A 10,782-nucleotide genomic window follows, 5' to 3' on the forward strand; every position below is an offset into this window, starting at 1 on the left:
GTGTATGCTTGGATTCCAGATCCACCCAAGGCCCTTTCTTTTTACTTATTGAATTTTAATAAAACAATTATTTTCAGTTTTGAATTCTCTCCTTCACTCCACCCCTCCCCCATCCTTTGGGAAGGCAAGAAATATGATACTTATCATACATACGAGAAATTATGCAAAATATATTTCCATGTTAGCCACATTGTAGAAAAAAAAACAAGGAAAATGAAGTGTAAGAAAATGTGCTTCAATTTGCACTCAGTTCATCAGTTCTCTTTCTGAAGTGAATAGCATTTTTCATCATGAGTCTTTTGGGATTGTCATGAGTCATCGTAATTATTTAGAGTAATTAGTGTAATTAAGTCTTTCACAATTGACTGTCATTACAATCTTGCTGTTACTATGTACAGTGTTCTCCTATTTCTGCTCACTTTACTTTGCATCAGTTTATTTAAGTCTTTCCAGGCTTTTCTGAAACTATCCCCTTCATTATCTCTTACAGCACAATGGTATTCCATCACAATCATATGCCACAGTTTTTTCAGCCATTCTCCAATTGATATTATCTCCTCAGATTATAATTCTTTGCTACCACAAAAAGTGCTGTATAAAAATATGCATATGGGTCCTTTCCCTTTTCCTTTGATCTCTTTGGGATACATACTGCAAGGTCCTTTCAAGAAGGAGATGCTCATTAATAGAACTTATGGTCCTATATTTTATTGGCCATGTGAACATGAAGGGATGCCATGGCAAAGAGAAAGGATTTTCAGTGCCTTGACCTGATTCGTTTCATGTAGGAATGGCAATACATGTCCATTTGCCCTCCAGAAGAGTCATGTGACAGATATATACTTGAGACACCTAAAGCTCATTTGCAAAAAGTGGATATGGATGTGGCCTGTGTCCTATTTTCAAAGTAAGGAAGGTTCAACAAAATCAACAGTTTAACAAATCTCGACTAAGCATCTACTAAGAAGAAGAGGAATTATAGCATAAGCAGAATTAACCTTTGAGCCACACAAAGCTTGGTTCGGTTTCTAGTTGTGAAATACTTGCTCTGTGACCACAGGAAAGTCATTTAACCTCCTAGTTCCAACGGTCCCCCCCCCCCCCCACCTCCTTTATCAGTATAGGTTGCTGAGGCATGCTGATCTGATAGAGGAGGTTCCTTACTGGGAGTTCCATATAGTAAGGTAATCATAGGGGTGGAGAAGACATGCCCTTAACATACAAAGACAAAAATGAAGTGGCTCCTGCCATGAAAGAGTTCCTATTCTAAGATGTTTTTTTTTTCAAAGTGATTTTTAGTTTAAAAAAGAAACTATTGGAAAGAATATATTGGAAAGAAATCTCTATAAAGATCAATTATTATGTGTCTTTGATTCAGCCTGGGCTTTTACTGAATGTTTCCTTTTTTTATTTTTTTTTTGTTTGGCAGGGCAATTGGAGTTAAGTGACTTGCCCAAGGTCACACAGCTAGTACATGTGTCAAGTGTCTGAAGCTGAATTTGAACTCAGGTCCTCCTGATTCCAGGGCCAGTGCTCTACTCACTGCGCCACCTAGCTGCCCCTGAACACTTTCAATGAACAGTGGGATTCCATGTAAAGAAAACCAAATGTAAACAAGTCTTGTCTTATCCTGTTTTGGGGGAAGATAGACATTGAATAAAAGATAACATTTGACATATTACTTATGTAATTTCTTGGCTTTTAAAAATGTTTAGAGTAAACTTTGAGAATTTAATTGGACATTATTGGTGGTAAGCCGGGCGATAATGTACATAGTAATCCCCTTCATCTAAAATCTATAGACTACTCTTGGAAGTTGAAACCTCTGTCATTTGGCTTCCATTCTCACCACTGCTGGTTAGGAGGTAACATATGGTCGAATTTTTCATCCACTTTGTGTATTAGTATAAATTTGACTAAGAAGGATTTATAGTATGCTGGACTTTGTGTAATTAGCAAGATGACATCTCTGAATAGCAACATTTGGGGAACTTCACCATCAAAAGAGAATCATTCTTTTCTTTGGATTTTACTTAGCACATTTTCTATGATATTATTGAATGTCTTAGGTAAAATATGTATCTCTCCATTTAAGCCTTGCTTGATGTCAATAGCAAGTGGCTTTGTCAACAAAGTCTTCTTGACTGTCACTAATATGGTAGTTTTGCACATTTTGGTATTTACTTATCTTAGGAGACACTTTAGGGCAGCACTTTATTCTACTGATTCAAATAAGTGCTTCATTCAATCCTTCTGAGATACAAGATTTCAAGATTTCGTTTGTGCAGACATTCCTTCTAATGATGCAGAGTGAAACCTCTTCATGACCTAGTAGATAGTGTTGGAGAATTCGTTTGGCTGGAAAAAATTTATCAGTCTATGGCCAAAGAAGTTATGAGCCTCTCTTGAACTTCCCCTACTTTCATAGGTTGGGTCAGAGTCCCTCTGTTGACTTTTTCCACTTTAGCCTAGATTTATCTTGTTTGTACATAGCTGTCTGCATATTGTCTCCCCCCATCTGACTGTAAGCTCCTTGAGGGCAGGGATTATATTTTGCTTTTATATCCCTAATACTGAGCACAGGCCTGGCATATACTAGACACTTAATAAACACTTATTAACTGTCAGACTTCACTGGCAAAGCCTTTGAGAACTTAGGGTCGCTTCCACGTCACAATGCATCATTGGAGTAGTAATTTGGTGGAATAAAATATTTTATTGAAATCTACTAACAAAAAACTCAATGGGATGTTATACAGTGTTATCTACCCCTCTTAATGAGTTGTGTGACCATAAAGAAGTTGTCTGACTTAGAAAATCATCTATGAAACCTGCCAGTACCCTTCTCATTCTTCTTTATTTATATGGATATATAGATTCCTATCATAAAGATTTCATAGTGATGAGAAAAGTATATGAGTTGATAGTTGCTTATGTCTTCTTGGTCTCCCTTTTGTTTCAACAATCCAGCTAGCAGCTGCTGTGGGAGTGAAAAACCAACATAAGTCCAACAACAAGAAGGCTGCCAAAGCCCAGCTTCTTTTGATCTGCTTTACTAAGGAAAGTAACGTTAAGGGTTTAACAATCTCATTTCAATCCAACATACAGACATCAGCGACTTAGTTCAGGGGAAAAAGCCAGCACCCTGAACTTCAGAGCAAAGTACAAACAAAGTACAAACATCGACAGACAGACCTTGACTGATTCAAATCCCAATACATAGTTACCAGAGTTTAACAAAGTCCCAGTATCCGGGTTTATGAGCTGGAGGGCTCTTAGCTACAGCTGTCTGGAGTCTCTGCATCAGCGTGCCACCAAGAGTGAATGCTCTGAGCAAATAGCTTTGTCTTCTCTTCTTATACTGTTTCAGACATCATCAAACGTCATCTGAATGACCAGAACTTAGGCTCCTATGATTGGCTCTTGAGTTAGCACCTCCCCTTAGTACCCTGGGAGCTTCACACCCACATAGGCTTAGCACCTAACAGGGGTTTGGGCCTGGGGCTTAGCACCTAGTAAGACTCAATGAAATACATTGAATTAATCAAAGGAAACAAAAGCCAAACTCTTCAAGGGCACTTGGTTGAACTGAGTACTAAGAGCCCATTTTGCTTACCAACATACCTTTTTAACTGATAAATACATTATCTGCAATCTTTTATATTTCCTTAAAATCCTCTCCTTTTGAAATCTCTTAAGAATCTTCCCTCGAACGTCTTTAAAACTGTGCATCCTGTAGCATGAATTTTTTCTGTATGTATTTGATCTGCTCTGGCTTCTCTTTTTAGATTCATCTTCATATGCATTGTTGCTTATTTTCTCACATGGTACATAAAATCTAGAGATGGTAGAATCCAAATGTGGTGGTTTCATTGTTTATTCCACTATAAAACACCAACAGAGCCGATCCTTTTGAAAGCAGTTAATTATTCTCCCAACATTGTCTAAAAATGTTCACAGAATCTCACAGTTGGCACCTAGTCTAAGTTGTTCCTGGACAAGAATACTGCCTGTTATGTACCCCAAAGGTGATTGTGCGGTTTTTTTCCTTGAAAACCTCTAGGGAGGGGCAGCCTACCACCTCCATTCTACTTGCTCATAGTTCTAATTGTTAGAAAGTCTTCCTTATATAAACCCTACATCTATCTCTGCAATTTCCACCCAGTTTCCAGTTCTGCCACCTGAGATCAAGTAAAATACAACTAATCCTCTTCCACACGACAACTTTCCAAGTAAATGAAGACAGCTATGTTTGCCCTCCATACTCTCTTTTCCAGCCTGAATATGCCTAGTTTCTTCAGTGGATTTTCACACGGCATGATCTCCATGCCCTTCACAATCCTGGTTGCCCCCCTATAGACACTCTCTAGCTTATCAATGTTCTTCCTGAAATGTGGTCTCTAGAACTAGATACAAATATTACATGTTTGATCTGACCAGAGTGCAACAGGACTATCATACATAGTCAAGCATATTCCCTTTGTCTTAATGTAGTTCTTCAAGGGCGAGAGGCAATATTGTTACACTACTAACTAAATTGGGGCAGCTAGGTGGCACAGTGGATAGAATGCTGCCTAGAGTCAAGAAGACTCATTGTCCCGAGTTCAAATGCAGCCTCAGACACTAGCTGTGTGACCCTGGGCAAGTCACTTCACCTTGTTTACCTCAGTTTCCTGATCTGAAAAAAATGATCTGGAGAAGGAAATGGCAAAACTTCTCCAGTATCTCTGCCAAGAAAATCTCAAATGGGGTCACAAAGAGGCAGACATGACTAAAAAGTGACTGGACAACAAAAATTAACTAAATTGAGTTTGCAGTTTACTAACTTCCTCAGCCCAACTCCCTGATCTTTTTCAGACAAACTGCTCTCTAGCGCACATCTTTCTTCCTGTACTTTTGAAGCTCTTCTTGTGGACCCAAGTATACAACTTTGTATTTATGTCTATTATGTTTCATCTTGTTAGATTTGATTCAGCATTCTTATTTGTCAAGACTTTTTTATATGCCAACTGTCACTGTCACCCAATGTCTTAGCTGTCTCTGATATGTGCCATCTAGTACAGCATCTGGCACATAATAGGTACTTAATAAAGGCTAGTTGTCTGACTGATTGATGAGAGATTTGACAATCATGCCATCAATTTCTTCATTGTAGTTACCGATGATTTAAATTGCCTGGTGTTTAATAACCACTAAATAAATGCTTGTTAACTGACCTTGCTAGATCTCATGTCAAATTCTTTCCTAGCCTCTGTTTTCTCCGTTGGTTCTTCCAAGTAATTCTTCTAAGTGTATTTTACAATTGAATCTGTAGTATAAATTGGTGTCATTTTTGGCTTTAGTAAAGCTGTCCTTGCTTGCTTTCCCATTGAAGTAATCTAATATCAAGATATATGTTGACTCAGTTTAGAGGTTTTTTCTCCATACAAATCTTTTGCTTCTTTATCCTCCACAATGGAGGTTGGTGCATAGTTGTTGTTGTTCAGTCATTTTGAGTTGTGTTCAACTCTTTGTGACCCCATTTGGGGCTTTCTTGGCAAAGATACTGAAGTTGTTTGCCATTTCTTTCTCCAGCGTAGGAACTGAAGCAGAGTTAAGTGACTTGCCCAGGGTCAGCCAGCTAGTAAGTATCTAAGCCAGATTTGAATGCAGGAAGATGAGTCTTCCTGATTGCAGGCCCAGCACTCTCTCCACTGGGCCACGTAGCTGTATCCATTGGTGTGAGCTATCTGCTTATACTTAACATAAGCTCCATGAAACAAAATGACAAAATGTCTCATCAAATGGTGTTTTTTTTCAAGCCTTTGAGCAAATAAGAAAACTAATTCCACCAATATTTTTATGTGTCTTTCTCATGAGAATCTGGGAGCTATTTTTTTCCCATTTATCTGGTATCTTAACATCTTTTGATCTTTTATTTCATTTATAGTAAAAATGCCAATATAGATATTATTTGGTTACTCTAGTAGTATACCAATTTGCTGGTCATTGGGCTAGCACTGAATGTTAAGAGTACCAATAGCTAAATATATATTTTCCCCTTTAGCCACTCTGACTGCACCATGCAGAACCTAAAGGAGCTACCTGACTAGGGTAGTTTGGGGCATCACATATAGCCCCATGGCCAAATATATACACAGAGAAGAGATTCATGACAAATCTTCTGGTGCTGAGCCTCTAAGCACAGTCCTAGAGGAAGCAGGGTATAGTGAAAAGGGCAATAAGCCAGAGTCAAGAGAGAGCTGGGTTCAAATTCTACCTCTGGTGCTTACTATAGGCCTTAGAAAAGTCACTTCATTTCTCTGAATATATTTCCTTCTCTGTAAAATGAAGATAATGATACCTGTAGCACATAGCTCGAAGGGCTATTAGATCCAAAGAGACAATGTATATAAAGTACTTTACAAAACTCAGAATACATTATAAATATCAGATATTTACCTAGATCAGTCCTTAGACAATCAAAATAAATTCTAAATGGCACAATCGTCAGACTGATGTTTGAATCCTTTCCAGCTTATTAGAACTTGCTCTGAATTGTGTTCCATTGATCTATCCTTCAGTGACCCAGTGTTTGCTCTGGGTACCACAGTGAGGCATCATGATTAGGGAAACATTTCACCTATTAGCCAATATTACGGGCTCTCTTCTCCCCACCTGGAATAGCACCTTCTGGACCAGCCTCCAGACATCACACCTCTCTAAATAAATGAATTCTCGAAGCTTTGGAACTCTGCCCTAGGCTGAGCTGCCTGGATTGGTGTGTGGCTAAGTGGAAAGTCACCTCACTCACTCTATTGAGTCTGCCCCAGAGACTGCTTCACACCAGCCCAGCCTGGATATCTTGCCATCTGTGCTGCCTGACCATGTGCATCATCTCACCTTCCTCCACCACTTTCTCTGGGACCAGCGATCGAATCAATACTAACGTTGTTTCTGGAAAAGGTATGATAATTAAGTGTGCTCCATGTCTCCACTCATCATTCTTGTGACTCTCCAGACAAAAATTCTTCCTTGGCCACCACTTCTTTAGATGTATTGTCTCCTATTAGAATGTAAGCTTTTGTAGGTTAGGGACTGATTTAATTTTATTTTTTTATTTCCAGTGCAAGCACAGAGTAGGCATTTAATAAATGCTTTTCATCCATTCATACTAAATAATTAATATATATTATGCGATAATGAGTTCAGGGTAGACTATAATGCCATTTTTTGTTTGCCAAAGTATTCCCCATGTAACATATACACCCTGGCTCTAGTCTTTCAAGGTCAGGCAGGTGTTTCAGAGTTCTGGACACCCTGACTTTGGGGCTATTTGGGGTTGTGTGGGGGATCTGGGGGCATTTGGTGGCTTTGGGGCTATTTCTTTTCTCTGCTATTATTGGCTTGAACTCTCATTCACTCTGTTCCTTTTGTTGTTTGGGGGGCCTGTGATTAGTACCCCAATTCCATTTAACTACTTAATGTCAAATGGCCTTTACAATGGGATATTTATTTCAAAGACATAGAAATTGCAAACTTATAAACATTTTTGCCCCCAATACCTACTGAGCACTTTTTCTCCTACATTCTCCCAATACTTTGGGAGAGTGGCCGCAAAACTTATTTCAGTTCCTACTAAGTGTTGGTCCCACTAAATTTACCCCTAAAAGTAGCATTGCTGCCGTATAAGTCTTCAGTTCACCTTTGGTTGATATGGGTCCAGGTCACTCCCAAAAGTCATCCCTTACTCTTTTGGACGTTTATACTGGGCTGGCTGCAACACCCAGACTGGATTCTGACTCCTTGATTCATATAGCTTGTTTTCCCTGTACTGAGAAAGGAAAAGAAAACAAAAAGCCAAGGATCCAGGACCATATATGCTGGCCATATGATGGAAAGAAGGCCCGAAGGCCTTTCCTCTTATAGCATGTTTTGTTGACAGATGTGAGCGGGGTGACCTTGCTCCCACAAATGCAACTGCAAGAGGCAGCAGAAGCTGACTCAGGCAGGTGGTTGTGTATTTTAAGACACCAATAATTTTGATTATGCAGCCCATCAAAATAAATAATACTTATCTCAAACACTCTGTTAGCAACCAGAATCAGTTCTACAACATCTATGAATGTTCCACAGCCTCTCCGAGGCACTTCCCTTACACGTCATTATGCCTATCTTGAAACACTTTCCCTAGTATCCTCCACATGGAGAGCCATGCTCTGCTTCCCAGCATCCTCTATGTGGAGACACCATAGGAGGCACATGGAATCCACCAGACCCCTGTCACACCTACATCCAACTGACAACTCCCTTTGCTAATCCCTTTTGAAATCTTACCTATCCATCAACACCCAGTTCACATGCCTCCCCTTTCATGAGTCCTACCATGATTCTTACCACACATGGATAGAAAAGAGTTTTCCTATAAATATTTTTGTACAGACAGGTCTCTTTCTCACTTGTGTGATCTCTTTGGGATATAGCCCTAGAAGTGGTATTGCTGGGTCAAAGGGTATGCACATTTTTATAACCCTTTGGGCATAGTTCCAAATTGCTCTCCAAAATGGCTGGATCTGTTCATAACTCCACCAACAACGTATTAATGTTCCCATTTCCCCACATCCTCTCCAGTATTTATCATTTTCCTGTTTTGTCATGTTAGCCAATCTGACAGGAGAGATGTGGTACTTAAGAGCTGTTTTGGTTTGCATTTCTCTAATCAATAGTGATTTAGAGGATTTTTTCATGTGCCTATAGATATCTTTACTTTCTTCCTCTGAAAACTGCCTCTTCACATCCTTTGACCATTTCTCAATTGGGGAATGGCTTTTATTCCTATAAATTTGGCTCAGTTCCCTGTATATTTTAGATATGAGGCCTTTATCAGAGACACTGGCTGTAAAGGTTTTCTCCCAATTTTCTGCTTCCCTCCTAATCTTTGTTGCATTGGCTTAGTTTATACAAAAAACTTTTCAGTTTAACATAATCAAAATTATCCATTTAACATAATCAAAATAAATGGGGAATATACGGACTTCATAATAACCTGGAAAGACCTACATGATATGATGCTGGTGGAGCAGAACCAGGAGAACATTGTACAAGACCACAGACATATTGATTCTATGATGACTAACTTTGATAGACTTGGACCTTCTCAGCAATACAAGGCTCAAAGACCGCTCCAAAGGACTCATGATGGAAAAAGCTAGCTACATCCAGAGAAAGAACTGTGGAGTCTGAATGCAGATTGAGGCAAACTATTTGCTCTCAATTTTTTTCTTTTCTTGTTGGGTTTTGTTTCTTCTCTCTCATGATTCATTCCATTTGTCATAATTCTTCTTTGCACCTTGACTATTGTGGAAATAAGTTTAATGCAAAGGTTTATATAGAATCTATATCAGACTGCATGCCGTCTTGAAGGGAGGGGGAAGGGAGGGAAGGGAAGAAAATTTGAAACTCAAGAACATGTAAAACTAAGTGTTGTAACTAAAAATAACAAATCTAATCTAAAAAAAAGGTTAGATTCCTAATCAGAAAAAAGAAAAGACCTTTCCTTCATTTCACCTCACATAACATCCTATTCCTCTCTGATGCTCCTGTCTTTTTTGCTTATTCTTTCCCTTGTGTCTAGCAGAGATGAGAACATCATCCCAGAGCAGTGCACAATATTTCCTCACTACATTTCCCCATTACTTTCCATGTCCAATCAGTGATCCTTCTGGAAGCTTTCTTGCGATCTTTCCTTCTTGGCTTCAGACCTAAAGTTATTCATTAATTACTTATATCTAGCTAGGCTAGGACTCTTCTCTACAGCAGACCTCCAGCAGTGTACACACACACACACACACACACACACACACACACACGTGTGTGTGTGTGTGTGTATGTGTATATATATATATATCGCACAAACATACACACATACACACATGTGTTCACATACACACACATACCCACACACATTTTAAAGATTGTATATCTGGCTTCTCAAAGGGTCTCCTCCCTACCTTCCAAATTCTTGTCTCCTCTGAGGATTGTAAAACATATTAGAACTCTTTTAAGACAGAGATGTACAATGTTTTCTCCCTGAGGAGTGCTGCGAGGACAAAAGAAAGGTGTGGAGTTGAATTCTTCCAACAAAAAATACTTTGTAACTATTCAGTGTGCTGTTGTTGTTGATGAAGATGAATATAAGCTTTTTGCAAGTTGGGATAGTTTTATTCTTTGTACTTATATCCACAGTATCGAGCACAGTGCCTGGCACATATTGCATCCTTTTTAAATACTTAGTGACTGGCTGATTTGCGTACTTCCCTACTTGTTGCTTTATTATTGAAATATATGAGTTATAATAGCAATAAAAAACAATTCTTAAATAGATTACAATCTATAAAGCCTCACATTGAAGATTATGGTATTCCAGGTGTTACATCACGTCACCAGACTTTGTTTACAGTAAGCCTTTCTGTTAACTTTCTTTGTCTTCTCCTGAGCTAACCAACACTTCAGTGCTCCCAGGTACTTCTTGGGAAGTTATGCTGGGGCTTGGATGTATTAAAGTTCATGGTCTTGTATTCAAAAATACCAGATGCTGGCACCAGGATTTCAACTTGTTGCTCTCTAGAAACTGGGATTGATTTCCAAAAGCAATGCCAGAATGGGCAGTTTCTGCTCCAAAAGTTGAGAGAATGCCTCCCAGCTGCTTGGCAGCTTGTATGAAAGATTTCATCCATCAAGTGAATTAGTGTGAAAACAGGACCCCAGTAGAGCAAAAATTATGCTCATTGATTAACTCTGTCT

Source organism: Trichosurus vulpecula, chromosome 1 (assembly GCF_011100635.1).
Source record: "Trichosurus vulpecula isolate mTriVul1 chromosome 1, mTriVul1.pri, whole genome shotgun sequence".
NCBI classification, from domain to species: Eukaryota; Metazoa; Chordata; class Mammalia; order Diprotodontia; family Phalangeridae; genus Trichosurus; species Trichosurus vulpecula.